Below are 14,664 nucleotides of genomic sequence, written 5' to 3' on the forward strand. Positions count from 1 at the left end.
TAACCACGCTGGCACGAGTTTCAGGGGAGGAAAGTTGAACTCGAGCTCGCGCAGCTGAAAGAATATACGCGTCTTCCAGGTTCGGTCGTACGAGAAATATACAAAATTTCCTTAGTATCGCTGTCAAACGTTTTACGGATGACCAAAGAACGTCCTTAAGAGTAACGCACAAGTTTATCGGTGCTTTTAAAGCTGCCTTCTCGCCGTACAAGGAAAGTAGCGATATTCTCCGTTTACGGTAATCTTATGTTTAGAAGGTAGAACGTATGAAAGTAAATCTTGCTGCCATATTTTGCGCTCTTACGATTGCCAAGCTTCGCAAACATTTTGTTTTGTTCCTTTCTTTTTTTTCAACGATGCTAGTGGTTTGTTTGCGCGTAGCTTCTTTGAAACGTAGAACGCTTAAAAATAGAACGGCGTAGACGCTGATTTAAATTTCACGGTCAACGGCCGACAACGACCACGACATTTTTAGTTATGTCGCGTGTGTATTTCGTTAAATCGCACTGTCCTCGTTTCCAGACCCAAGATATCTGCTTACGTAAGACATCAGGCGTCTTAGTCTAAAGCAGCTCGCTGTAAACTCATCCTCGCGTTTGAAATTTAAGGGTAACCCTGTTTGCGCTGCATAATGCATCGCGTGTTTACAAGAATCCTTGCGTAGACAAGAATTTAATGCGTTAAGGGGCGCGTGGAGCGGAAAACAGCCGCGGGCTAGGCGAAAACAGCCGCATACCTGGTCTCGTCGCCCTCTTCGACTCATCCTCTTTTCTCATTTACGCAAATAAGATCGCGACCCGGCTTCTTTACGGTCTTGAAAGTAGCAACGACGTAATCACGTACGGGGTAATTCGGACAGCGTAGCGTATAATTTCAAGAATTCTCTCGGTGAGACAGAAAAGATTTGCCCTTCCTTCGTGCAACCTGTAAATTTTATATAAAGCTCTTGTCCTTGCCTTGTTCCATCGAAATAGCCGAAGTCGAATTTATCCTGTTCCACTTTCACTTCATACGCTTCATACGCGATGAGACGACGAAGCGAGCAGCGTTTATCCGCCGTGTTCCTCCAAACCGAAACCATCTAATAAAATTCGTCTTGAGATGTTAAAAAGAGGAATCTAACACGTTGCAGGTATATTATCGCCACGCTCAAGCTCCAGTCTCGAATTTATTATACGCGTTATGCGAAACAGTTTGAAATTTGATTAGCACTGTAACAAGAACCGATAATCGCGATTATACGTGTATAAGGTTTAATGTTTGCATACAGATGCATCGTTGTAAAAGACGTGTCTGTAAAAGAAAGACACTTTCCGGACGACCTAATACATTTTCATAATTACGACAGTTATATCTCATTGCATTGATAATGTAACGTCAAGATGTTTCGTATAATACATACGATAATACGTAAAAATTTGTATACGATAAATGTTCAAGTGAAATTTGTCGATCCGAGATAGCAAAAAGAGTCGAATTAAAAGGACGTGTTTAGAATGTTGACGGACCACCGCGGAGAAACCGGTAGTTTGCGATCAGGTCGTTTTGATGAAGCGTAGAATAGATGAATGGCCACTCGAATCGTTAACGGGATAACGAGCTTCACTGAAATGGCCCGGGAAGCCATTCCATGGCAACGTCATTAAATTCAAACCGGAACCATGGATCGACTGAATGAAACCTTTAATAAGACGTTTAGCCCTTAATGACCAATGTCGGCCACAATATTTATCTTAATAGCCGATGAATGGAATGATGCTTTCGATTCACCACGATTCGTGTAGTCTTCGTAATATCATCTGGCGCTTCAGCAATCTGATTTCCATATTCGTGCAAAGTCAATATTTGTAGACCTGAATTTACCATTGTTATGTCGATTAAATTCGAACAGTTAAATTTATCGTCTCCAATGCGAAAGTAGGAAATACGACTGGCTCGTTTATCACAATTTTTCGACAAAGGCAAAAAATTGTGCATTATTAACGTAGAATCTGTAGCAAATTGAAGCTTCAACGGTTTTGAAAATTTGTCTACGACTGTGCGTTAAAACGTCCGCGACTCAAGCTGTAAATGAATCGCGTTTAACTCTTCAAAGAATCTATTAGGTTGTCCGAAAAGTTTCTTTCGTTTTATGAGGAAATAATAGACGCACGTTTTTTGGTTTATATTATTTTGTCGAATTACGTACGATCCATGTTGTTCTGTTGAGACAAAAGAGAGATTTCACGGACTTGGTTTCACGTTTATACGAAGGCGCATTGTTGTAAAAAATACGTTTGCGAAGGAAAGACACTTTCCGGACAACCTATATTTCGAACGAGGTTTTCCTACCGAAAATCATTCGCGAAACCGTATTGGGGAAAAAGTAAATACCAGGCCTCGTTGAAGTATTTATCGTTTCGTTGTCGTGATACAAATAGCTCGGTGCACACCGGCCATAAAGTATCCTCGAGGGTGTTATCACGTGGCGATTCGTGTCACCGGTGAAGCATCGTGCCGACTGATGCCCATTCATTTCCATTCATTAACGACCGTTAACGGGGTAATGTTTTAGCCGATCCGGAGAAAAATCAACGGGAGGTCTATCCGGGAATCTGTCAATTATCCGCGAACTTTCGGCCGTGAAATAGCACCCGATTCGCCGTTTGCCTTCTCTGCAATATTTTAAATAACGATCGAACGAACGCCCGTGCGACGTTCATCTTTTATTAAAATACCACTATCGATTCGACTCCTCAGCGACGAAACAATTTGACAGGCAAATGACATAGGTTTATTTTCGGGAAAGGAGAAATGGAATGTCCGATCAAGAATATTCTACCTAAGCTTTTATAACGTTTTCAATTTGTACACTTGGGAATAGCAAGAAACACTGTCTTTGGGAGGAATCGTAATACACAGAATGGCACAAAAACAACGCAACTCAACATTTTTAACGATAGAACCAGCCTTGACTAAAGCGTGAAACTCGTATCGTAGATATAAATTTATAAATACGAAGCGAATGAAAATTCTTTATCAGCTGTTACATTTCATTTTCACGGCGTCAAATTCGTAGAATTATTTCTCTGATAGAACAGTCATTTCGTCCACTTTGCCAGCTTCGGCATTAAAAAAGATACATTGGAAGATGTCTAATGATCTAACTGCATACACACAGCGTCATACCGTATTATTTTCGTGCGACAACGTAAAGATATAGTCCATCAACGAGTTTCAAAGTGTCGTTAAAGCCGGGGCAAACAGTTTCGCAACCGATTCGTCTGTCACTATGCAAACTAAAGTCTGACTCGTACGGTCCCATTCTACTGTACGGTGGGAGCCGATCACCGCGGCCGAACGTGACCAATTGTACGGCGTTTAGACTAAGTTCCCAAAGGAAAATGCGTCCGGAATTTTACGCGACACCGTGGCCGCTGCACCGATGTCACCGCGACGAGAAGCGGCAAACACGCGCGGAAAGCTCGAACGAAAGTCAGCGAGCACGTACTCGGCCGCGTGTGGCCGGGATTGTCGGACGTATCTAACACTGGTGAAACGTGGGAAAATCTAACACGGACAGAACAAAGTTCGATAAAGGGGCGTAAACTCGGAGATATTTCTTTGGCAAAGCGAGACGGAATCGAACGTAACGGAAGGATCGACTGGAACGTACGACACTACCATGAGAATTGCTGTCGTAACGCGAGTTTGACGAATAAAATGCTCCATCTTCGCTGCGAATGTAAACTTCAAGCTTGAAGTGCTCGCTTTTGTGAGTGTAATAGAAAGATTTTCTTTTTCCTCCCTTATTTCATTCCTTTTATTTTTATTCTTCCCCTTTCTCTTGGAGGAATAGAGACAAATCTGTAGCACCGTGAGTCTTGTAAAAAATATACGCGGGACGTTCCAGTCGATCGATTCAATGCGACACATTAAACGTGCAACGATACCTTCTCAACGGGTTCCCTTTACACGTGCCGAAACGACGAACTCGTTCCATCGATGCGTTTCCCTCGGCCAATGGTTGTTACCCTCTCTCTACCGCACGACCATAAGTGCCCGATCTAATAAAATAGTGAAATAAGTTCGTGCCGTGGCAGCCGTTACCCGGGCAACACGCGCGATTTCGCTGGCTTTCTTACGACCGGTTACAATTGCATACATTGCGTCGTTACGGGGCAAAAGAATACTCGCTGCACTCGCTACTCCCATAGAGAATCTTAAAAGTTCTCAATAAACTCCAGGTAATATGTAGTACAATAAAAACGAAAAGGAGGAATAGAATAGAACAGCAGGTACTTCGCTCGAATGAAACTGTTATGCATACTACAAAATACCCTGTAATTTGTCGCGGTAAATAATACCGCGCGTAGTCAGACACCGCGGCAATTAATAATAGATGGTGAGCGTGAAGAATCGCTTCGATCAATCAGCGATACGCGCTACCATCTAGATTTGGTAGCGCCGTGTAATCTGTGTATTCGTAAATGTTGGGATCAATAGGCTTATTAGAACCGAGATTTATCACGTCGATGAAATTCAGTTAAAAACAGACAGCTGATTATTCTTGACAATTTACTTTGTTCCTTGCCATAATCGATATTCACCTGTCGGAAGAATTCCAATGCATTTGCACGTAACCTGCGAGCACGCTAAACGACAGCCACTTATCCGTTTCTAAGCCACCGCCTGCGTCTGGAAATTCTCGCAGCATCAAAGACACGGGCACACCGATAGACAGGCACGGGTCGAGAGTGTCGTAGGTGGCGTTTTGAAATATGCATGGGCATCCCTTAGTACGTTTAGTAGGAAATTACGTAGGAACAACACGCGCCGCCTCTATAGCACGCCGTTAATATTAACTACACCCCTCTCGAGTATTATCCCAGGGGTAGCGGAACCGAGGCGCAGCCACCTGCTAGTGGGTTACGCTTTTAGGTTACAGTTCGCCACCGAAACGCGTGCGCGTGCCGGCGAAAATTGCTAATTTTAGTTTCGACGTTGAGCGCCGGATCCATTTACTTGTACTACTCGTCCGAGCGAAAGTGAAGTCTTTGAGATGTACTACTTAACAGAGTAACGAAGTGTTCGGGAAGAGCGGTGAAAGAAGTTCGATGTTTGGCGCCAGATCCATTTACCTGTACTACTTATCCAGGCGAAGGTGAAGTCTTTGAGATGTACTACTTAACGGAGTAATGAAGTCTCTGGGAAACGAAGTAAAAAAGTTGAGATAGCAAGATTTAAAGATATTTTACGCTGTCGATCGGCCAATTTTAATATAAAACTTCCACCTTTAACACTGTATTAAAAATATGATAATTATAAAGATATCGTACGATGTCATAAAATAGTAGACACCGGAATATAATCTTCTTGCTACTTATATACCTCAGGCCATTCCTGTTCCACCGATCTATCACAATATATCGAAATTAATATAAGACGAACTGTGTCGTGTCCAATCGTATCCGCTAACGAATCGTATAAGACGCAAAGCGAATTAGAGACGAATTGAATGATAATGGATAGCACGGAAGGAAGATAGAGGATCATAGGATCAATAGAGGAACGTACATAATTGATCGGTAGATTTATCTTTGAAATTGTCGGGTGTGTATAAGCAAAGAATAGCGATAAGAAATTACCGAGTAAAACCACGAGGAAGATGTTACATCATCGGCGGTCTAGTTGCAAAACGCTGTCGTGCACGCGAAGCAGCCTGCAAGGAAGACTTTAATTGCGGCGTTCCGTGCAAGCGGACTTTAAATAACTTGTTGCGGATTGGACAATTTAACGGCGCGAACGTTCCTTGCATAAAACGGGATTAAAGGTGCGACGCGTATCGCGAGACTCCGCCACTTGGAGGTTAGTGGTTCGGAAACAATGCACGAAAAGACACCACTTTTAAATAACGCGATAAAGACTTATTCGAACGACGGTACTTCTTCCTTTAAAAATCTATTTCGTAGATAATTTCTATCTCCTTTCGTTGGATTCCTCTCGAACGATCGAAACGTTATCGCAAAATCACTGCAGTGGCTGTGCAGCGACGACGCTACTGGAAGGTGCCATAATTCACGAAGCAGGAAGTCATGTTGCTATGTTTATAATGAGAAAAAAAAACAGGTCAGCGAAATAAGATCACGTAGGAGTGTCGCGGAGAATATTGTATGAAATTACAAAGGACATGATATTATTTTTCAAGACGAAGAAACGACGATGTCGTGGAAATGTCTGTTTCTGGAGATCGTCTCATTAATGAAGGGATCCGTAATTTCGAATTAGTCAGGACGAGTATTATTCGTTGATTATCTTATTAAGATCTAATTAGGCAATTAAGAAGTGTTTGAAACGGAAATTAAGCTCCGGATAGCAGGAGGGAAAAGCACGTTTATGTGAGAAAATGGACGGTCTCTACGATGGCGCGAACAGTTGGCAGCAATTTCCATCAGCATCTCGAAAATTCCTATTTCGTAGGTGGTATCGGGGCCGCGAACAAAAAGCATTAGCGGTTCTGCATACTGGCGTATCTAATCTATGAACGCAATGTAATCTCACGAGCGGTTGATGCTGCTAATGTCTACCATGCCAGGCATCCTCGACTCCTTGAAATTTCGTGGACACTTAGTAGTACGAAGCTCTCTAACAAGAACCGCGGCCCTGTGTACGTAGCCGCCAACACGCTCGCATTTCCCAGAAATTCAGTCTAATCTCAATTTTCCCGCGCGTTCTTAGCATTAACATCGGTTGACCGACGATAAACTTCCGGTCTATCTTCTTGCTTCGGTGTTTCCACCTAAGAAAACTCCCTGTCGGTGTATCCGACCGAGGTAGAATGTGCAAACGGCGAGTTCTCGCGACTGACATCGTTACGAGGACCATTCTCGATCCACGAAGCTTTGCAGCGGGTATTTTCAAATATTCCTGCGGAATTATTATTCGAAAATGCACGTTTAATATCGTGCGAAGATAAAAGAAAAGTTACGATCAAGATCTAGTTACACCGGTAGTGATCGGTGAATTTTCCATTCAAATTGTAAATACTCGTTTCGATAAAACTTGGACGAATGCTGAAGAATTGAAGGGGCACAGTTAGCAAGGTCTCGAGCAATCTCAGAACGCCGTAACGCGTAACAGCAGTTTTGATCGTGGTTTTCCCCGTGATCGCATCTTCTTGAATTCGCCAGCACCGCTTATAGCCACTATCTCCGGCAGACATCGTTGGCGTGTTCTCTTCCTCTTAAAGAACGTTTCTCGCTTCCCTCCGTGCACTCGAGTTCCGTTTCCACCGATTGGGGGTTGGCCTCGGAAACGTATACGCCAAGAACTCACAGCTAGCTCGATAACCAGCTAATGCTCTCGACAAACAGCACCGCGCTATATTTCTATCGATTTTCATGAGTTTCTAGATACTTTTCTAGCGCGGGTATTGCGGTTGTTTCGATATTGACTGGATGTTCGATGGATATTCGTAATAGAGAGTTAGGTATATTTATTTATTCTGTGATTTTATGACGAATTGTTTGAACTCGCGGCACGTTTTACGTCCGTCAATCGTCGTGTCTCTACGACTTCAAAAAGAACAAAAATTTGAGGGAAAAAATTCGAAAAAAGCAAACGAAAAATATAGCGATAGTTGATGCGGTTCTCTTTGTTCGCAAACAGATTTCTCGGGCCTGTGGCTCTATTCAGGTCGCGGCAGATTTTATTTGAGAATTTTACAAATGGTTATATGTCATCGCGCGAATTCACGTTCGCTACGTCACAGATATAATTGTTTCCCAGATCGCGGCTTAACCGGCGCGGAAGTTTCACCGCTTTCCATTTGCGATGAAATTGAAAAACCTGGGAGTGAGATGTAAGTGACAAACTGAATCGATATGCAAAATTATCCAAGGAAAAAAACAAACAAGAAAGAAGAACGTACGATCCTGAAAAAAAAGAGGAAAATTCGCAGTTAAAAAACACTGAAAATCTCTATTGATCTGCGAACCAGTCTATCCAATTTTCAAACAAATTTTTTCGTTAAAAATCGGACGTATTTTTCCTTGAAAATGTCCACTATCCACGATACGTGAATTTGGATCACGTGTTGAATGGAAATCTATATTTACCTCGGAGTCAACGTACCGAATACTCAAAAAGCTATTTTCACTAAAAATCTCACTTGTTGTCTCTGAAAACGGTCCACTGTTCACGGCGCATATATCTCCAGTTTCTCTTGAACGAAAATTTTTATTAATTTCTGAACCAACCAGCCAAGTAATCAAAAAGATCATACGGATACTCTAGGGAAAATTTTCATTATTCAGGACACGCGAATCTCGAACCGTATCTTGAACAAAAAATTAATCTCCATGCTAAAAATTCTGAAAAAATTAATTTCATTAAAAAAAAGAAACATACTCTCCGCTATTCACGGAACGTGAAACTCGAATCGCTTCGTGAACGAAAACTTGCGTTAATCTCAGTCAATCTACTAAATTATTTAAAAAGTTATTTCAAACGAAGATCGAACGTATTCTTCGAAAAATGTCGACTATTCGTGACGCGTGAATCTCGAGTTCTGTCTGCAACGAAAATCCGTGCTGCTCGCGGTCGGCTTGAATTTCCAGCGTTCGACACGATGGTAACGTTAACAAGGATCACCGTGCCGGCTGTCCGTGTGTATCTGTTAGGTAGCAGCAGCGTTTAATCTCAATTTCCGGGGCTCGGTGTTCCAAGGCGCGCCGGCTGACGAGCAGTAAATAGCTAGCTCGCCGCGTTACAGCCAGATGCATTCTCGTTGCCAGTCTGTTTCCCATTTTCCCCTCTGTTCTCCGCGTTATTCTCTATCCACGTTTCTTCTTCTTTCGCGTAGACGTCTCTGTGGATAAGAAGGAGTACAGTTGAGGCGTGTTGGTTAAGCGGACCACGTTTCCGCTGTATCTTCTGCCAGCAGCTTCAGAGACGACTTTCTTCCTCCGAGGAAGATGCTCCCTGAATCTTCCTCCAACCAAGGATATTTCAGCTTCTAAACTACCTACCTTGGCCTTCGTATTTTCTTATTAATCTACCTATCCCTGTACACCTTTCCAGTCTTTTTTTTTCCTTCTATCGAGACGGTAGCAAATTTCGGATCCTCGAAGTGTTATTTTTTTTTTGATAAAAATTATCGAATTTAATCAAGTACGAGATAGATTGTATTGTAAGAAAAAACGAGAAGCTTGAAAAATTGAGGATACTCGTTCGATTTTTCCTGATACTATGGGACTGATTTCAAGATAGAAATTTAATGAAAGCTTAAAAAAATCAGGCCTCTGTCAGTGTGAAATACAGAGAAGATCAGAAATCGTACATCCCTTGTAGAATCGTTGGCAATCTTGCAGACGAACGTTCAGAGAATATGTATTACTTTCTCTATGTTCATTTTGGACCTGAAAATTGGTTCGGTGTATTGACGTTCCCATCGAACACATCGATCGACAACATCAAACGAAGTTCTTTCACACAAGCAAGCGTGTAACAAAGTCCAGGGTCTCTAAGCGATTTCCGATCGGCGCACTCGAGTGACCAGAGTAGTTGGTAATCCCCCGGTATCCCGAAGGACTACAGCCTGCTTATAAACTCGCCACCGTTGAGAAGTTAATCACGAAGACTTAGCGACCGCCTAATGCCCATTAGCTGACAGCTCGCCACCGTGTTTCTTTCAAAATAAACATCGATTAACCAGCTCGGATATTTTCACGGCGAAACTACCAACTTTCTCATCGATTCGACTTCTATCATCCTCCAATAGTTGATACGTGGCGCGTATCGAAAAATCGCTCGTATTGTACGGAACAAAAGGTAAAAAAGGAAGGGACAAAGCGAATTAAAAATTGCTACCTGTAACGTAGCATCGATAGAATATCGAAAAAAATAACCGGCAAAGCGGGAGTTCCTTTCACAAAGAATGCTGGTATGTAACGGCGCGCGACGTTCGACAATAACGCTGGCACAAATTTGTCGAGCAAATACAGGTTATAGCCGTGGAAACCTTCGGCACGAGCGCGAAATCCGCGCATAAACGCGTTCGCGTATATTCCTATCGAATCCGGATGAAAATGATCTGTGATGGACGAGCGGTGATACGTTCGCCAGATTAAATTGTTGGACAACGTTCTCGAACACGTGAAATTGAAACGTTTCGGCCGGCGTTGCCCTCGCAACGAACCAATTTTTCCGCGTGCGGGCACCATACTCTCCGCCCGTTGGAATTTCCTAAGCTGACGCATCGTTTAGAAATAAACGATACGCGGAATACGATGTTTGCGGTGAAATTGAATCGCTTATCATCCCCCCGATCGCCGTTCAATCGAGGAATCTCCGGCCTGCTGCCGCTTTTCACCGGCATAATGTTGATATTAAATTTCCAAGTTATTCGATATCGATCATCAATCACGGTGACGCCGACCGGCAAACAAGATTCGTACGGGAAAAGGAGAAAAACGGTACCTGTTGCGCGATAGGGTTACAAACCCGAAGATGGGTATTCCGCGGGATGGAAAATCGTTTCGAACTGAACGCGATAACCGGTTCGATCAATTATCGAAAATATCGTCTATATTTCTGTTGAGATATGACTAAAAAAGTTTCGACGTATAGCTGTAAAGTATGTTTGATTTTAGAGGACGAGATACGAGAAACGCTTTGGGAAAGAAGGAACTGAGAAAATGGAAAAATATCGTGTAGACTTAAAGCGGCGAGCTTACAGTCTCTCGTGGCAAGTTTGAAAAAATATAACCTCGTACGCTAATTAGTATCATTATACCGGTCGTGATTCATTACGCTACGTCCATTTCTTGAACGACACGTTATACGACTCAGTCAAGGGTATAATCGATGAAACCAAGGGGCGAGCATTATCAGAAACTTTCTTTTTTTACCGCTGTCTATCACGCTATGACGCGCAAGAAGCACGGAATACACCTGTTGCTCACGGCCATCGATAGACCTATCCAGAAGCTTTTTAAAAAGCGACGACTCCGCCAAGCCCATAACGATTGAAATTTATCTACTTTCTCCGCGAGCCGTTTCAAACCAAGGGTGTTCATTCGAAGGAATTAAGCGGAACAAATCGACGGTCGTTCGATCAGGACCCCCGCCTTTCCATCGTCCTTTCACTAGAATCTATAGATACGTTTGGAACGCGGAGGTTCTAGAGATTCGCAGCTAATAAAAATCGTTTTTATATTCGGAAAATTAATTTCCAATTAGTAGAAGATTGAATATAGATATAAATTTAGAATGAATCTTTTGCAATTTCTACAGAAAGCATTCGTATATATTCTTAAATTCCAAAGAAGCGTTCTTCTCGTTATTTCTCGATGAAATCTTTGGTAGATCTATGAAAGTACCATTATACGCATAATTTGCCTCAGTCGAAGAATATACTCCGATATCTTACAATTAAGATACTTATCGTAGATCAAAGTGGAGCGCAGAATTGGTCATCCAACGGTATGCGTTTTTCCTCTTTTCTGTTTTTCCGTTGCCATGCCATTCTTTTCGCGTGAAACACAGGCAAAGTCCCGGTGACAAAAACGGCAAGGCAAATGTTTCCTGTTATCCCGGCTGTAACGCCTCGAGTTACAAGCTCGCTTTCTATGCAATTATGTTTAACAACGGAGAAAAAAGAACAGGGCGTCGCTCGGTCTTGTCCTTCGTCTTCATTTTTCGCGCGATAAAACGTGCCGCGCCGGGCGTCGCGTCGAGGAAAATTCGTTTCGCAAACAGGTCGCGCACGCGGAAAAACTGCTGTCGCGTGCCAACGAAGAAAAGAAGAAGAACGAAAGCGACCCGCGTATTCCGTAGACAGTCGACTATAACAATTATGCTCGAAACGCGTTAATTTTTGCGCGTACCGGCTGAAGCCAATAACGCTAAGTGACGCTAAGTGACAAATCTCGCGTCCCTTGTTCGTTTCTCTCTGATATTTCATGCGACGAGCACGCCTCCAGAGTAGATTTTTATCTGGACGATTTATTGTTTACCCACGTACTAACGCGTTTATCTACGCCAGTGGATCTTCCTCGGAGATTAAAGCTGGCAAATTATAGTACAAGTAACCCGAGGATTTTATCGCGATCTAAGCGTTAAGGTTGTACTGCTTTCAGACCTCGAGCTTTTAACTTAACGGCACTTGAGAATCGAAGAGAAAACTTTTACCGATATATGGCACAGCATTTTGTTGGCAGGAATATCTTTGCCCTGGCTTTCCGAGGTCGAAGCTTTTGGATATCGTACATTCCCACGAAATTTCTACGAGATTCTATCATTTTCTTTCTTGCGTTATAACAGCAACCATAGTGGATATTTCCTTTCGTAAATTGTCCAAGTGAAAATTCATTTCGATGTCGAACGAATGTCTGTGCCGGAAAGTTGATAGCAAGAAAGAATCGATTCAGAGAATACACGCGAAGATTTGGCATGAATGATGCGGCGTGCAGATTCGATTGCGCGTAAGATCTTTAAGATCGGGACGCGTGAAAATCTCATAGAAATTTCGTCGGGAGAATTCAAAGAGACAAAGTTTAAATAAAAATCGACTCGTAGTAAGAATTCTTAAGGTAGATGAATGATTATTTTATCGTATATGTAACAAACAAAAACGTGTCTACGCTTCGCTATTTCTATAAGATCAGGAATACACAAAATGATATTTTCGTAAGAAAAGCGGGAATAAAGTATCCTGGTAGGATAACGTTGCTGTGACACAGAGAGACGCGGATTCGCGGGGAAAGAAGAGCTCACGGCAGAAATATACGTCTTGCTTCTTGGTCGATTCGTCTTGCCGCGGAAAACTCTGGCGAGAAACGTTTCCGAAGCTTCCTTGCAGCGGCGCGGCATGAGCTTAACACGATGTAAGCCCCGCCCGGTGTGCGGATATATCGCGGTTTCTGCGGCCCGTTGCTATCCGTATCCATAAAGAATGTAAGCTTCCACGGAGACTCGTATCGTATCCTCCCTGTGGCGCAATAACGGCGACTCTCGGGATCCAAAAATTTCATGCATACGATATAAAGTATAAACGACGACTTCATCATCCCCGACGTTTCGCTCCTGCGTCTCCGCATTTTCTTTTCCATCTCCGTGCTACGCAACTTCGCGTTTCGTTCTCGATCTGCCGCGTCTCTGGTCGCGAGTGTCGCGACTGGAAAACGGGAAGGTCGATTTCGATCTTTCCATCGTCTGCAAATGTCGAGCTCCCGACTTGTTCTATCGAGCTATGAACGCGATACAAAAGAAAGTACGCGGAGAAAATCGGCACGCAAGGATATTGAAACGGCGAGCGGGAAAACGTCTGGGATTGATTTTTGGCCTTTTCTGGAATAATAACCGCGCAAATACGAGGCTTCCCTCGTCAAAGGAATATCCGCGCCAATATCGACAGTTTGATTCTTAAGGTCGCGATGCCGGACGTGTGGCACCTCGCGAAAATTGCCCTTCGCCTGTGAAATTTCCTGGAACCTTCTTTCGGTATTTCGAAATATCCCGCTCCTTTGAAACGGTTACGCCGGGGGAAATGCCGCCTTCCGACAGCAGAAATTGAACGTTCACACGATGATGTTTCGTCGGAGAACGCGTGCTCCAGCGCGTTTGATCGTCGGTTCGTTTTCGAGTCAACGAGCTTTCATCCTACGATGCTGTTTGCGCCTTGGAAACTGGATACGAAGTTATGGATATTTGTTTTGCTGAGTTTACAAGTATCGCACGAACGGTGTTATTTAATTGAAGACGCGAAACAATAGCGTAAAGCTTTTTACGCGATAGTATCCTAGACTTGTCGATTTGCTGGGAAAAGACGAGGCTCTGAATTCACAGTTACGGTAAAATTTCGTCACCCACACATCGAGCTACACCGACCTGTGTTCTGTCGGCAAATGACTGTTTACGGTAACGACAACGATTTTGGCTTCTACCTCGCCTGCGGAATATTTAAGGAAGCTATCTGGAAGAACTGTTTGTTGGAGGTAGCGAGAAAGAAATTCATGAATTTCCAAACAATCGACTGATATTTTTCCTTCTTAAGATTATTAAGAAAAATATAATACCTGACACTGGATAGATTCTACGAATTCAGATTTATTTTCTTCTATTTTTTAAATAATTTGAAGTTGTTGAACAATTTGTTGTTGTCTTCTTCGCGTTTCTTAAATGTTTCTTAAATGTTCGAGAATTTTCACAATAAACACTTACAGTCTCGAATAGACGATAATCGGATGAAAATTCTTCATTTTTTACGATTAGATCTACGACTCCTTTCAAGATTACGTAATTCTTATGGGAAACAAAAGCATCTGCGAAGACTGAATTGAAATGTTCGCAAGATGAATTGTAACATTGATCGAGCAAATTAATTTCCATGGAAGTAATATAGTGATTTTCATGAAACAAGGACATGCTAACGTTTCGTTCTATATGGCAAGTTAGAGGATTGAAATGAAAATGGAGACGAAAGTGAGATACAAACCGGTGAGGACACGCTGCTAGTTCGTGGTTTAACACCTGCGGGCAAAGAACAGAGCCAGGTTTCGGGCACCAGGTTTCAGAGACTTTGACCGCCGAACAGGTTCGCAACGAAGCGTAGAAGCACAGCCTAAGGCGTTCCTCGATAAATTTGATGAAAAAGTTTCGCTTGGCGGCGAGTCGGCTCGCGGC

General features: G+C 42.9%; 1 protein-coding gene across 7 annotated transcripts in view; it reads left to right on the forward strand.

Moving 5' to 3' along the window:
- Window positions 1–14,664, forward strand: part of LOC105681212 (lachesin) — a 287,913-nt gene that overhangs the window by 245,864 nt on the left and 27,385 nt on the right. The gene's annotated exons all lie outside the window — the stretch shown is intronic.

Source organism: Bombus impatiens, unplaced genomic scaffold, assembly GCF_000188095.3.
Source record: "Bombus impatiens unplaced genomic scaffold, BIMP_2.2 scf_0647, whole genome shotgun sequence".
Lineage (NCBI taxonomy): Eukaryota > Metazoa > Arthropoda > Insecta > Hymenoptera > Apidae > Bombus > Bombus impatiens.